Source organism: Anas acuta, chromosome 2 (genome assembly GCF_963932015.1).
Source record: "Anas acuta chromosome 2, bAnaAcu1.1, whole genome shotgun sequence".
Taxonomy (NCBI): Eukaryota; Metazoa; Chordata; class Aves; order Anseriformes; family Anatidae; genus Anas; species Anas acuta.
Window position 1 is genome coordinate 29,640,632 of NC_088980.1, and position 14,051 is coordinate 29,654,682.

General features: G+C 34.0%; 1 long non-coding RNA gene across 1 annotated transcript in view; it reads left to right on the top strand.

Annotated features, from left to right (window-relative positions):
* The first annotated feature begins 1,115 nt into the window (after nucleotides 1-1,115).
* The window catches only part of LOC137852381 (uncharacterized), a 115,874-nt gene continuing 102,938 nt past the window's right edge, over nucleotides 1,116-14,051 (top strand). Inside the window, exon 1 of the long non-coding RNA XR_011093788.1 lies at nucleotides 1,116-1,164. This is a non-coding gene — a long non-coding RNA (uncharacterized lncRNA). The remainder of the gene's footprint in view (nucleotides 1,165-14,051) is intronic.

Sequence of the window (14,051 nt, forward strand, 5' to 3'; positions counted from 1 at the left end):
ATAATGGGCAAAACCTACACTGGTAGTAATAAGTATCATGGGTCAATTATCATTCATTGATTATAATGTTCAGGTGATAGATCAAGATTTGTCTTCTCTTAACCATGGAACATGCAACCATTTAATTTTATTCCCTAATAAAAACTGGAAAAGGAATAAAAATACTCATATAAATGTCACGGTCGTATTTTATTTGTGCATTTCTCAGGTATATAAAGATAGGTCAATATGACAGGCATAGCCATTTATCTTAAGTCATTAAGTTCTCTCATGCTCTCATGCTTTACCTGTCATAATCATATTATATTCTTTGTTAAATATATATATAATATGCACATATATTTTTTGAAAAGCTCTTAGTAGGAATTTAAAAACAACTAACACGGTTTATTTAACAATATGACTCTGAAAATAAGGTTAGTTTGTTTGCTTTTTTTTTTTTTTTTTTTTTTTTTTTTTTTTGTAAGATGTGTCTTTTCAGTATCTCCCAGCCTAACTTTTTCTTCTCATTGTGGTATCATTGTGGCAACTGAGAGTAGGAAATACTGGGAAATCAGTATCAAAATTGTTTATGCAGTTTGCTATGGATATGGGTCTTCTCTCTTGCATTTATATCTATTTGCTTTAAGAAGAGCTAGAGAATCATAGAATATCCTGAGTTGGAAGGTCCCTTCCAACTCAGTGTCCTTCCACAAGTGTCCAATTCCTGGCTTTACATATGACCACTCAAAAATCAAGCCATATGTCTGAGAGCATTAGAGCTTTATGGATGTCAGTGAGCGCACTCCCTCTTTGGAATCCAGACAGTAAAACCTGCTCTTGGATTAAGGAGTGGCAAATATCAACTAGCATTGACATATTTAAACTATAATTATGAAATCAGCTATTGCAAAAACTTTAATAATAGAAAAAACACATATTATGGTATAATCAGTCCTATCCTTGCACCTATATAAAAAGCTATTTTTGAACATTCATTTAAGTAAAGGAATATAAAGTCTATTACAAGTTAGGCTACTGTAGATAGAGAAAGTGTGGATTTGTAAAGCAAGATTTACTTCAAATCATTACAATTATCTGATGCAATTTATGTATTTTAAATATTTTCCCACAGGCTTGGTCAGGCCTGGATGTAATGATGACTGAAGATTTAAGAACATTTTGGTAGGTAATCAGAGTATTTAAACTGGCATCAGTCCATTTTTACCTTCATTCTTTTTACAAAAGAGGAATCTGAAAATCTTTTGCTACAGTATCCACCATTAATCAATGGTGCAATGGAAAGCTCTCATTAACTTTAACCCTCCGACCCTGACATTAGTCTACTCATCACTGCAATCATTAGCAAAATGAAAAACAATCAGGCAGGGTATCTACATTTTAATAATATTAATGCTTTCACTCTATTACACACAAATGTAAAATGTGACAAAAATCACTGAACTTCACATATATACATAACAGATTTTGATATATATAACGCAGCAGTTTTTGTTATTCTCACTCAACAGCAAAATTAAAGATACACTGCCAAGGGGGCCCATACCATTTGCAATCTGTAGCATTTCCAATGTATTTTCAACAATATTGTAAATATTTATGGAGTTTATAAAGACTCTATGCTTCCTTCTGTTTGTGATGCATCAACAAGACTCAGTAGGATATCATAGGCAGATATTTACTTCTGGGAATTCCCTTTTGGACTCTTTTTGGTTGAAAACCGCTTCATGACTTACAGTACAGCAAATCCCCAGAAATGTACCATGCTATTATTGCCAGCTGAGTTCTTCCAAGTAAAGATGACATCAGCCATCTGTCATGTTATACTAATCCTAGGAAAGAAAGCCAAGTGAAGAGAAAATAAATACCTTTCATATCTATTAGCCAAATATTTGTATAACAAAAAAATGAAATGATTAAAATCTTGCTAGTGAAGCTAATTCTTGTAAGTGAATAATCCTTTCTGAGTAAACTACATACCTAAAATGTATTTGTCTTTTTACCTACTTAAAGCAAATTATGCCGTGAACATATGTTTGAAATGCTGGTCTCCTGCTACATATTGGTAGATAAGGAAATGCACCACCAAGCAGTGATTTTCCTCTGGTCCTGCTTACTAAGCCCTGCCAAGTATCGCGAAGCTGTGTGACTGTTCTGTACTATTCTGCTGAGGTAAATGGAAGTTTCCCAGGATCTAGCAGAGAATAAATTACTTTCCCCATCATGAACAATGCTGCCAATCAATAAGGAGTGTGTCTAAATTAGCAGTAACATCGTAATGAAATGTTTTAAAAGCCTGAATGGTGTCAGGTACCTGCTTCCCCAGAGAGCAGGGGAGGTGTCAGTGAGGAAAACTTTTGGATGAGCTGTATGACTAATTTATACAGAGACTAATTCTGTGGGCTTTTGCCTTGTTTCTCTGTCACGGACAGTTACTCAAAAACATACTTCCAGCAGTTCAAATATTAATAGTAGTGTCTAAAAGAACTGTTTGTGAGAAGTCATCACAATATAATTGGGGCAAGAACAATAAATATCAAGAAATAAAAAACTAAACAGTCAGCTAGACTATTCCCTGATAACAGTGTATTGCAATAGAAAGGGATCCTAAAGCACATTTATGTTCAGCAGTATAGGTGTTAACACTTTTAGCACTGTAAAGGTTATTTTCTCTCATTTAGAGCTGTAGAAGCAGAAGTACAGAATTAAGCATTGGCACACATAACTACAAAAATGAATAAATGTATACTATCCCATCTCCCCACATTCCCCACCCCCTTTCTTTGTGCAGTATTTTCCACTTAAGCAACAGGCATTGTGAAGGAACAGGCTTTCTTTCCAAACAAACAAACAACAACAACAAAAACAACAACAACAACAACAACAACAAAGAAAAACACATTTTGGGATGTATATTCATTATAAAATGGAAGATGGTGACAATGGAAGTTTCATAACTAAAGTTATGTTTCTTGGATTGTATACTCGTTTGACCGATTTCTGATAATATAGAACAATGAGGTAGATGAAATGAAATCTTTTGTTAGCTAATTCATTTCTACAGAGGTAAGAATCAATAAACAGAGGATTTCCTTACAAGTTCTTCCTGAGCTACTCAACTGGTCTTCTGATGGTTCTAGCTGGTTTCTAATACTTCTGTTTCAGGGCCTTGAAAACTGATGGGGAAATATGAATCCTTTGTCATCACCACTCATTTGATTTTTGGTTTGGAAAATTCATTTGATGTAATTCTTTCAATCACAAATTTACCTCTGTATCATACATATCTGATTCTTAGTATTTGTAAAGGATAATCAAGCCTAGTAGAAATACTACCTTTTATGTATGTACTACTTGCTATCACAACTTAAAATATCTTATCCATTCTGGAATTTGATGGTGTATTTAGGTAACTACTTTTGCTTTGACACATGCTCAAAAATATTCATAGGAAACTGTTTATGCTAAGCTAGACGACTTTAAACATTATGCAAACCCATCATCAACTCAAAATTAATATTGACTGAGACACTTCTGATGAAGAATGTTTCTTCAACTAGTATTTGTTTGTTGAAATACTTTGATTTAAAAAAAAAGTTCAAAGCTTTTAATTGAGTGTAGTAATATGCTGGAGAAGGCTGTTCAGTGTCAAGATAACATTTTTAATGCAGAGTAGGAGAATCATAAAAAGTCATATACAGTAGTTTGGCAGCTTATGTCATCTCTCAGAAATCTTTGTTCAAAATTACTTTTCTTATATTGCCAAAACAATCCTGGACCATGACTGTCAGGACTATTTTGAATAATACTTTATTTTTATTTATTTATTTATTTGTAGAAAGAATTTAATATTTCAAAGAAGAGGACAGTCTGGATCAACTAGTCTGGGAAACCTTAGTCATCATTTTTTTTTTCATACTTTTTTTTTTTTTTCCACCTGTGTTAATACCCTTTTTTTCATGTGCATAGCATATTGCTTCCCTCTCACACAAATAAAACAAAAAATTCCAAGTGCACTTATGATATGTGTAAATAACATACAGACAAATTTACAAAACAGAGCTTGCTCTCACTGTGGAGCTAAGGTTGCATGCAGCCACCTGAAGCAATTATGCACCATAACATAATTGATAGTTTCATAGTAAGAGAAACCTTGAAGCTGGATGAGAGATAAAAATTTTAGTTGTGCTTGATAATGTGAGTTAATGACTCCAGAATCACAGTCAGTAATTATTTCCTCAGGTTCTCTAAAGATGTGATTGTCTGAATACTTTTTTTTTTTTTTTTTTTTCAAGAAACAGTAGTTTGGTGTGGATACTGAGAAGATTTTATATGTGAAAATAAATAGTTGTTTCATTTTTTGTTGTTGTTGTTTTGTTTGTTTGTTGATCTATGCAAAATTAAGGTTTCTTCAAGAGAAACGTAACTTGCAAACTTCTTTTTCCTAAGCTTCCTATGTATAACTTAGGTTGGAAAGCTAGAGATCTACATCTGAACCCCAAGATAGGGAAATATCTTGAATCAGAACCTACTTCTACCAACTCCTAATTACTCCAGATTTTTCCATGTCTTGCTTATTTATTTTTATGATTTAAACTTCAAGAAGCTTTAGGTTTGTCTTGATACAAAAACTGAAATTTTTAAATCTGTGTCTGCATATATAAAATTGAGGCAGTTAAATTTTGCTTTCCACTAGTAAATAAATTCTAAAATTCTAATTACCCAATCAGATATTTAACCATTTCTATATTTCTAGAAGAACTTAGGTTTTTACTTTTCAACAAATTCTACTGCCATTTCCAATACTGTCAAACAGCATTTTCTTCAAGGGGCAATTACCAATTGCCCCTTGCCAATTAGTCAATTTAATGTGTTCAGAGCGTGTATCTCTAACAAAAGATTCTCTCATGTTTGTGTGCCTGTAATATCAGTGCTGAGAGAACAAATGTTACTAATATAAAATATTGAACCTCTACATTTATCATCCTTTTGTAGCAAGTGAGCCCTTTCTTGGGCAGGGTTCCAAATGCATTTCTCCTGAATGGGGTGCCTGAAAACTGTTATGTAATAATATGGGGTTGAAATTTTGTAGCTCTGGATTTTGTCCCATGAGGGTTTCTCTCCCTCTGATCATCTTGAAACTAAGCCTAAAATAATTTCCTTTTACTTCTACTACTATAGAAATCCTCACCTTTCCATAGTTTTTAATAAAAAGGACTTCTGAGAGGATCAAAGTGTGATTTTTCTGCTCACCTTATTTGGAGGAAGGGAGGGGAGCCTAGGGCAAAATACTCATTAAGATATGAATTCTGGAGGCATCTGATTGAATTTGAATGCCCCCCCCCCCCTTTTTTTTTTTTTTCCGGTTTGCACTTTTGTTTATGTCTTAGTTAAAAAAAAAAATAAAAAATCATTATTATTGAAAATAATTTATAGCAAAACGTGACTCGGTGTCAGTCTGCAGCAAAACATGCATGGCCATATGGCTTTGCAGAAGCAGAGATGCATACTGTCTCATGAAACCTAACATGATTGCTGATGATAGACCTGCAAAATACACACACAGATTCTGTAGAACTGAAGATGAAAATTATAGTGAGCCATATCCAGTCCATTCTTCCAATGAAATACATATTATCTGTAGGAGTATAGAAGCACACACCTGCTGACAATGCAATTTGATTTCTCCTGGGATCAGGAAATGTGTAGAAATGGAAACTAGCTGCATTGCCACCTCTTTTCCCTTCCTCTTCTGTTCCAAGAATATGCAGGAGATTCCCTGATTACTTTAAGGGGTGAATTTCTTGGCTTTCCCAAGTTTTTACTTACATGTAATAAACAGTAACAGCATGACTGTGTTTTGATTTCTTTATTCTTTCTAAAATATTGGACTGGATGAAGCAGAGGCAGGAACTGACTGGAGTTACTTTGTTCTGAATTGTTACTTAAGATCTTAGAATCAGAAAAAGATCATCTGAACTTGGAAGGCAAAAGGTGTTTCAAGAAAAAAAAAAGAAAGAAAGAATACACGTATTGCATATAGGCCATTCTGTATGTCAGTCATAGTAAAAAAAAAATACACATTTATGTTGGAGTGATTTCTTCAAGTCATCTTTGTCAACCTGTATTGTTACCATTCTTTCACCATTGAAAACCCTATTGAAAAATAAGATGTTATTTTTAAGATATCATTTTTGTGCCTTCAGCTTGTTTACAGAGTTAGGAACTGTGAATTTATTAGCGATCACCTATCTCAATAAGAATATACCTATTTGCTTTGCAACCCCATAAGATCTGGAAAAAAAAAATAAAAATGTTATCATCTTGCACTGTAAGACTTTATTCACAATAAGCCATTTCTGAACCCAGAAAAACTTTAGAATTATCACCTGCAATATAATATCTCTTTATTGAATACAGTAGCTGAGGAAGAAAGTTGAACTCTTATTAAAGATAAATCAGAAGAAATAATAATTTTAAACCTTTGTTTTGCAAACAAAAATAATTCCATGTTTTAAGTAATAGATTTCATATTAAAAGAAATTATATTTTGTTTAAATTTTTATTTCAGTTGTCTCTATTTACTAAAGAGGAAAAATATAAAAACTGGAGATTTCATGCCTCCATTTTTCATTCTGAGATATTAAAAAAAAATAAAAAATAAAAGGAGCAGCTTAGAATTTAAGCAGAGGTAAAAAAAAAAAAATCTGAAACAAAAAAGAGAAAATAGATCATTTTTTTTTCATTCAAATTTCAATCAAATTAAACCTTGATATAAAAATGTCAGGTCACTAGTTGTACAGTGATCCATCTCCATTTTGAAGTACTTCCAGCTCTGTCTATGGTACTCGTGTATATTTTTGTATTGGGTATATTTGTGCTTCTTCAAGAACATGAAATTACCTCTGAAGACTATGTTGGATGAATTATTCCAATCATTTCAAAAAACAAAACAAAACAAAAACAAACAAACAAACAAAAAACACCACTGTACTGGAACACTGTAAGGCTTGGTTTGCTCCTTTTTAAATCATCATGATGAGGTCTGACAGTAACTTTAGGAGGTTGCATCCTGAGAATTGCTGCCCCAGCCTAGCATCCCATGAAAACCCTTGCGTTCATCTGGTGAAAACACTTCTTTCTCATGAAATAGGTCAGTACCTCTCTGAGATTAATGTCTGGGTGAAGACAGCTGCTGAATTTGGTCTTGAAAAAGATAAATTGAGATATGCATGGAAAGACTGACATATTTTGATCTTTTTTTTTTTTTTTTTTTTTTTCAATGTTTTCTCCCCTTAGTTCCACACAATGATTTAGGCCCCGAGTCTGTCTGGTTTCTCTGCTGCTACATGTTCAAATGGATATGAGAGATGAATTAGCTAATGACCTTCTATGACTGACTAGAAGAGTGATGTCAGACTGTTCATATAACCCATTCAGCGAACATGAGAATGGTTATATTTACCTTTCTAACTTCCAGTTGGACTATTAAATTTTAAGCTATTTCAGTAGAAAAATGAAGAAATCTTGTTAACGTAGAGAGCAAAAAACTATTCCAAGAAACCTATTGACATAGGAAATTTAACCCATCATAGATAAGACTGTTGTCAAAAGGGTAGAAAAAGTTCATTTCTGATTTATTTTTTACAGTTGTCTATAAATTATCTAAAATTAAGAATGAAGAGACAAGAAGCTTGTTTAAGTGATTCAGAGAGTTGTGAAAAAGAGTCAATGGGTTGTGTAGGTTAAATCAACGGAGAGAAAGTAGAAGGAAAAATATACCACCACCCTAGTTGGATTTTGGCTATTTACTCATTAGGAGGCACTCATATACTAAAAAGTCTCACTGGACAGATAAATAGCAATGTGCAAATATATACTGCTGCATATATTTAAGAGGAAAAAAAGACATTACTAAAACCTGAATTTCTTTATTGAATAATTTACTTTGTTATCATAAATGTAATGCTATATTGCCTTGCAGTAAAACTACTGGAGAGATGTGTTGGTAAAGCCCAGTCCCAAGAGAGATAGCAGAAGAATGATCAAAAGCTTGGATTATGATTTTATTTATTTATTTATTTTTGCTTAGGTTGTTATTATCATTTTGTTTTCGTTCCCTGGATTTCATATTAATTTTGCAGGGACTGTCATAGACTGGTTTTGGGACTTCCTGTTCATTTAGTTTAATGGATGAATATTTTTTTCTACAAAAATTGTAATTGTAGGAAAAGTTTGTAAGAGCATAAGCAGCAGACTGAGGAAAAAAAAATCAGAAAGAAAATATTTGTTCCTGCAAAGGGTCAGTGATTAATTTTGATATCTGTGGGTCTCTGAATGCACAAGTCATTTGAAACTTTTATTTTGTACTGACAGTGTTTAATGTATGTAGCTCTTGACTACCAGGGCTTTGATGGTGTCAAACACCCGTGCACTTATTAACAAAAGTATGCAAAGTTGGTGAAAAGGAGTCTGGGGGAAGAACTGGTCTCCTTCTTTGAGTTCAAATTTAATGACCTTCCAAAACTCAGTGTTGCACATGACCAACTCTTCCTGCTTGCTGTGTGAATAATCAGTTCATAAAACAAACAAACAAACAAACAAACAAAAAAAACAGAAATTTTGTTTACTGGTTTTCCTAAGTGGTAAGATTTCAGTGCTGTCTGCGGTCTACTTCTAGTTTAAGAAAAATGAATAAGGCCATCCTCATTTCCCACACTCCAGAGAAAAAAAGTGTAAGAATGCTAGAATGTTCTTGGTAACTAATCCATGTTTCAGCAAACTGAGGATGACCTTTATTTAGTAATGTGGTGATGGCACATGCCTCATGTTGCAAACATTTAAAAGGATCAAGTTAAAAAGCTGTAACTTTGGTCCAAAGTTTTCCCACAATTATCCTGGCATAAATTGATCATAATTGAGGTCAGGCTAAAGCACATATTATGAACAAGTTTTGGAGTATTTTGTCTCAATTTGGCGGAAATGAAGATGGCTGGCTCACAGAAAATCTGGGATTTAAGCCTAAATATACTTCCTAGCCCTAATCTGAATACCAGTCCCTTTGCTAACATGGGTAATTGAATAACCACATGATCTTTCTTTTGTTTGCCAATGTGAATGCATTATTTTATAGTCCCATGCTGGTATATAGAAATAAAGTTGTCTCTGAGTTTCAGAAAGGATAAATTTCTATCAAAACGGAAACGATGGTCTACTGAAATTTGCCTAAACACCAGCACAGTGTGCCCCATTTGTGCAAACTGGTTGTATAGATGATTTGCAAGAAACTAATAGGGATTTGGGATTTTTTTGCATTAGTAAGAGATCACATTGTGATTACTTTTCCTGTGTTTTTGATGTCAGTTACTACTTGTGTGTGTGGATTGATTTGCAGGCATCTAGTATTTCATCATATATGAAAGTAGAATCTGATCAAACACCTCACATATCTGGGACGTTTGAATGAAAATTGCAAGGCTATCTTGTTTGAGGTGACAGACAAGATTTAATTTCATTCTCAGAGTACTTTCCTTGGTTGCAAACAAAGCACTATACTTACTCTAAGTATGAAAGGAGCCATTTTTCAAAACCTTCTCCAAAAGCTTGTACCCATTGATTTTCTTCAGCTCAAATCATGTTAGATATAATAATATTGCACAGCTAGCTGTAAAATATATGTTTTAATTTTCCCAAATGAAAGAAAAAGTAGTGAGGATTACTTTTGATAAATGCAGCATATTTATATATTGTAAAATAGAATACACTTCTTTGTATGTATTCATATAATAGTGTATATTAAAAAGTGTATTTCTTGAGAACAGAGGAAAAAAAACTAAACATATCTGCATATTTTAATAAAAAGATAGAGCTGTTCCATTTTCTTTCAGCATCTGAGGGATCTACCTTCATGAAGGTCATTCTGCTGTAGGAATTAAAAACAAAAACAAAAACAAAAACCCTATCCTTTTACATTTTGCATGCATGAACAACAGGATTTAAATATTTAATTCAGGTTTAAGGTAGGGGATCACATGGGTGGATTTGTAATTGGGTTCTGTAGGACAGCACAACTGTTACAGATAACATTTCAAAAGTGTTTTCATTCTAACCTTCAGGTGTCGCTCCTAATTTTTATTTTTTTTTTCTTTCTGGGGGGGATGTTTTTAGATGCAATCTCCCCACATCCTTGCTCTTTGCTGTTTACTTTCTCCTTAGAATTTTATTTTAATTTTGCTATTGTATATTTTAAATTTAACTAATTTTTAGTATGGAGAGGTAGGGGGAAAAATCACTGTCTTTAAAGCTATAAAATAATTATGTAGCTTTTTTTTTTTTTTCTAAACATGAAAAACTGCAAGTGATAGAACGCAAGATGTGCTTTGTTAGTGCAAAGAGAAACACTTTGTCTGATGAAACATAGGTCTGATGAAAACCTATGTTGATTTGACAGAGTTTTCGGCCATTCAAAGCCGCCTTCCTCATCTGAACACTGTGCTTTTATACAAGAGCATTCAGCTTTGTTCATACTTTCTTTGCAATGGAAATTTAATTGCTGCTATTTCAGTAGAAATAACACTGGGTTAGTAGTGAGCATTTTGGAAAGAATTGCATGATGAGAGAAGGTTATAGAGATAGATACTGCATGGGTGCCTGGTGTTATTAGCAGGCAATGCCTTTTGCTTGTTAATGATGTACTTTTGTGTTCATGCCAGGAGGAGTTTCAGTGAAAAGTAGATTTCTGCTCCAAGATCCAGGTGAATACTTTCATGGCTGACTCATCATAGGTAAGATTGCTTGAGAGAGAAAGCAAACTGAAAGTGTTTATATTTGATATCTATTCAAATATAATGTGGTAGAGTAAAAATAAGCTGACCAGGAGCATTGCAATAGAGGTTATAATTAAGACCAACCTTTCCACAGAATTAGACTCTTCAACTTGGTGAGAAAATAGAGAGAAGACAGAACTTATCTCCAGGACTAAAACTGTAAGCATTTTAGCAAAAGGATCTGAGGAAGAGTCTAGTGCCATTTTTATGTTACTTTGGTTATACAACGGGATATACTAACTAAATTGTTGGTGAGGCTCCTCATGGTTCTCTCTTTCGTGCTTATGGAACCATAAAACCCTGCTAAGAATCTGAGTCACGCAGTGCAAAATCAGTAAGCAGATTTTTAGGATCTCTTGCCCACTGTCAGTTTGTTTGCTCTCTAGATACTGGAAGGCAGAGCAACCAAAAATCCTGTTCCTTTTATTTACTTGTGTACAAGCAGTTTTAAATAAAAACTGTCAGAACTGAGAAGTGTGGTATGAAAAACTGGCAAGCATTTTGCTTGGAACATTCTCTGTATCCCGTTTCTGAAAAAAAACACATCTTTGTGCATATCTCTTGTAAACAGATTATCAACAGAAGGACATTGCTTTAACGCAACAATGTAGTGTCAATTATATTTAAAGATAAAAAAGTTAGGCTTTTGTTTCTACGTATCTTTCTTTGTAAAATAGTTGTATACACTACATAAAATTGTGTTGCAGTTTTAAGTATGATCTGCGATGGTGTATCAAATATGTTCCTCTTTGTTTCTCCGTTTCTCACAAGTTACACTGATAAATGAGTGATCCTATCTCTCTTTGAATTTAAAGGGCTGTCAGACATTGGCTGATAGATCAGAGCTGAATTTAAAAAACTAAAACAAAACAAAACAACAACAAAAAAAATAAAAACAAGCAAACAAAAAAAAACTGTCCCGTGTAATTTATAAACCAGGACATTTAGGATTAATCTGCCTTCTGCAGAATGTACCAATCCCAACATTTGGGAAGATGTCCACATTAAACAGAGACATATCTGTGGGAGCCACAATACAGTTACAGCCAAGTTGGGTTCAAGTCCAAATGCTAAAATGTTCTTTATTCAGCTAAAAGGGGGACTTTTAAATAAATTCTGGAACATTTTCCTGTAATAATCTCCACATGTACTTTTTATAAATGTAAACATTAGCTGTTGCTATGCCCCGATTTTATTTTAACCTGAACTGTATTTACTATACCTAAGGATAATTCACATGGAGCAAAGAGCCCTAATATTTGTATTTTAGAATAAATATTATGAATATCTCTCTCAGGGGAAGAAAATGTTTAGATAACCTGCCTTTCACACAGAAAAGCTGGCTGCTGAACCTTCAAGCCAGCAGTTCTTCCCTGTCTTTCTCACTGAAAGACAGTACTACTTATGAAAATTCAGTGCCTCCTGGCCATACTTAACAAACCCTATTTCTTTGTGATAGAAGGAGTACGTATGGAAGCTGTAAATAAATTATGATTGCCGAAGATCAGAGGAATTTTTGCACAGGACCAAAGCAACTTAAACTCATTTGATACAAAACTTTAATAATTTAACACAGTGGTAATTTTGGTATTGCTAGAATTCCTAACAATTACACTGGTCTCCAGGTTGTTAGTGAATGATGAACAATTGTTCTAAGTAATTAGCAGCTGATCTCTGCAGAAGTCATAATTTGCAATGTTTCATTTAAGCAATCGGCATGCTTTCCTTTCTAAGAGGCCTTGAAAATCTCTGTGAAAACACAATGCTCATTTGAAGAGGACATACTATTTATTTCTTTAATAAGTATTTTGTAGTCAGATATCAAAGGTAAACACTCTCTGAGTCTCTTTCTCAAGTTATTCTGAAACGTGATTTAAAAAACGACGCCTTAATATAGTAGCATGGTGGCTAACAGAGAGAAGAATCAACAAATCTTCTGCATCCTGTCTTTCCCAACAAGAGTAACTAGAATAAGTATGCACTCACAGAGGAAGGATCATCCACTTTATAAGCACAAAAATTTTACTCATATGTTAGAGACTCACACCGAGTCCATCTTCAAACAAATATAGGTTAGAACTGGGACACTCCTATGCAGGAAGATATTTGTTTCTTTTCCTCCAATCTGTCAAGTCCCAGGCATTGAGTCTGATGTATTGGACAGTATCTTTCTTGTGCTGGCATGCCTGCACCTCACACATGTGCAGGGCAGCACCCCACAGCCCAGTACTACCCATGCCAGCACATATTGCATAGCAGACCCCCTGGAGGGAGCACAAAGCAGGAGGGAGCACAAAGAACTTCACAAAAACAGTATTGACTGCTTCCTAATGAGGTGCACAGACCAGGCAGCATTCTTCATCCCGCCCTCCTTCTCTCAGTGTTTTAACACCCCATTGTTTTCCTTTATGATGGGACTCAGATAAACCTCAATGCTCTTTTAAAAGTCAATCAAACTGCCATGTGTACTTTTCTTCAGACCAGTCAAGGGGTGACTTGCACATTCAGAAGCCAAGAACTCTGACAGGCCCATGTATTGAGGGGGCTAAACAATTTGAAGTGATCAAACTTTCACACTGGAATATAACAACAATAGACAATTCAGAGTATTATTAAGGCAAAATATTAAACCAGAAAACACAGCAAAACTATAATCAGTTCCACTTAGTGATCTGATCTTGCTTAGATACTGTTATTTTACCGTTTGTTTGTTTTTGTTGTTGTTGGCTGGTTGGTTGGTGATTTTTTTTTTTTTCCTCGGTTGATGTTAACACTGTAATTCTATTGGAGACAGTAGAGAAGCCTGACTGGTATTGGCTTAAGTTCTGGACCTACATTTGTAAGCTCTCTTCTCTTCTAAAACACCTCTTTGTTTTTATTTTATTTACCTAATGCTAATAATAGTCTGTATTTTTTTTAAATAGCACATAGACGGGTGCACTTTTAATAACAAGTAAAAGATTCAAATTCTAATTGAATTTGAAAAGGAGAAAAAGAAATAAAGAAAGAGAGATAAGGAAAGAAAGAAAGAAAGCATAAACAGTAGCGAGCTGGCAAAACAGTGAACTTCCAGATGTGCATTAGTTTATTTTCAGGCAGGGTCAGTTAGCATATTTCTGTTCTGGCATGTGCATTCATCTTCTGAACAGGGTGGAAATTCAACATAATGAGCACCTGATCATCCATTACTAATGAGCCAGATATGCCCTGTTATTTAATTTGCTC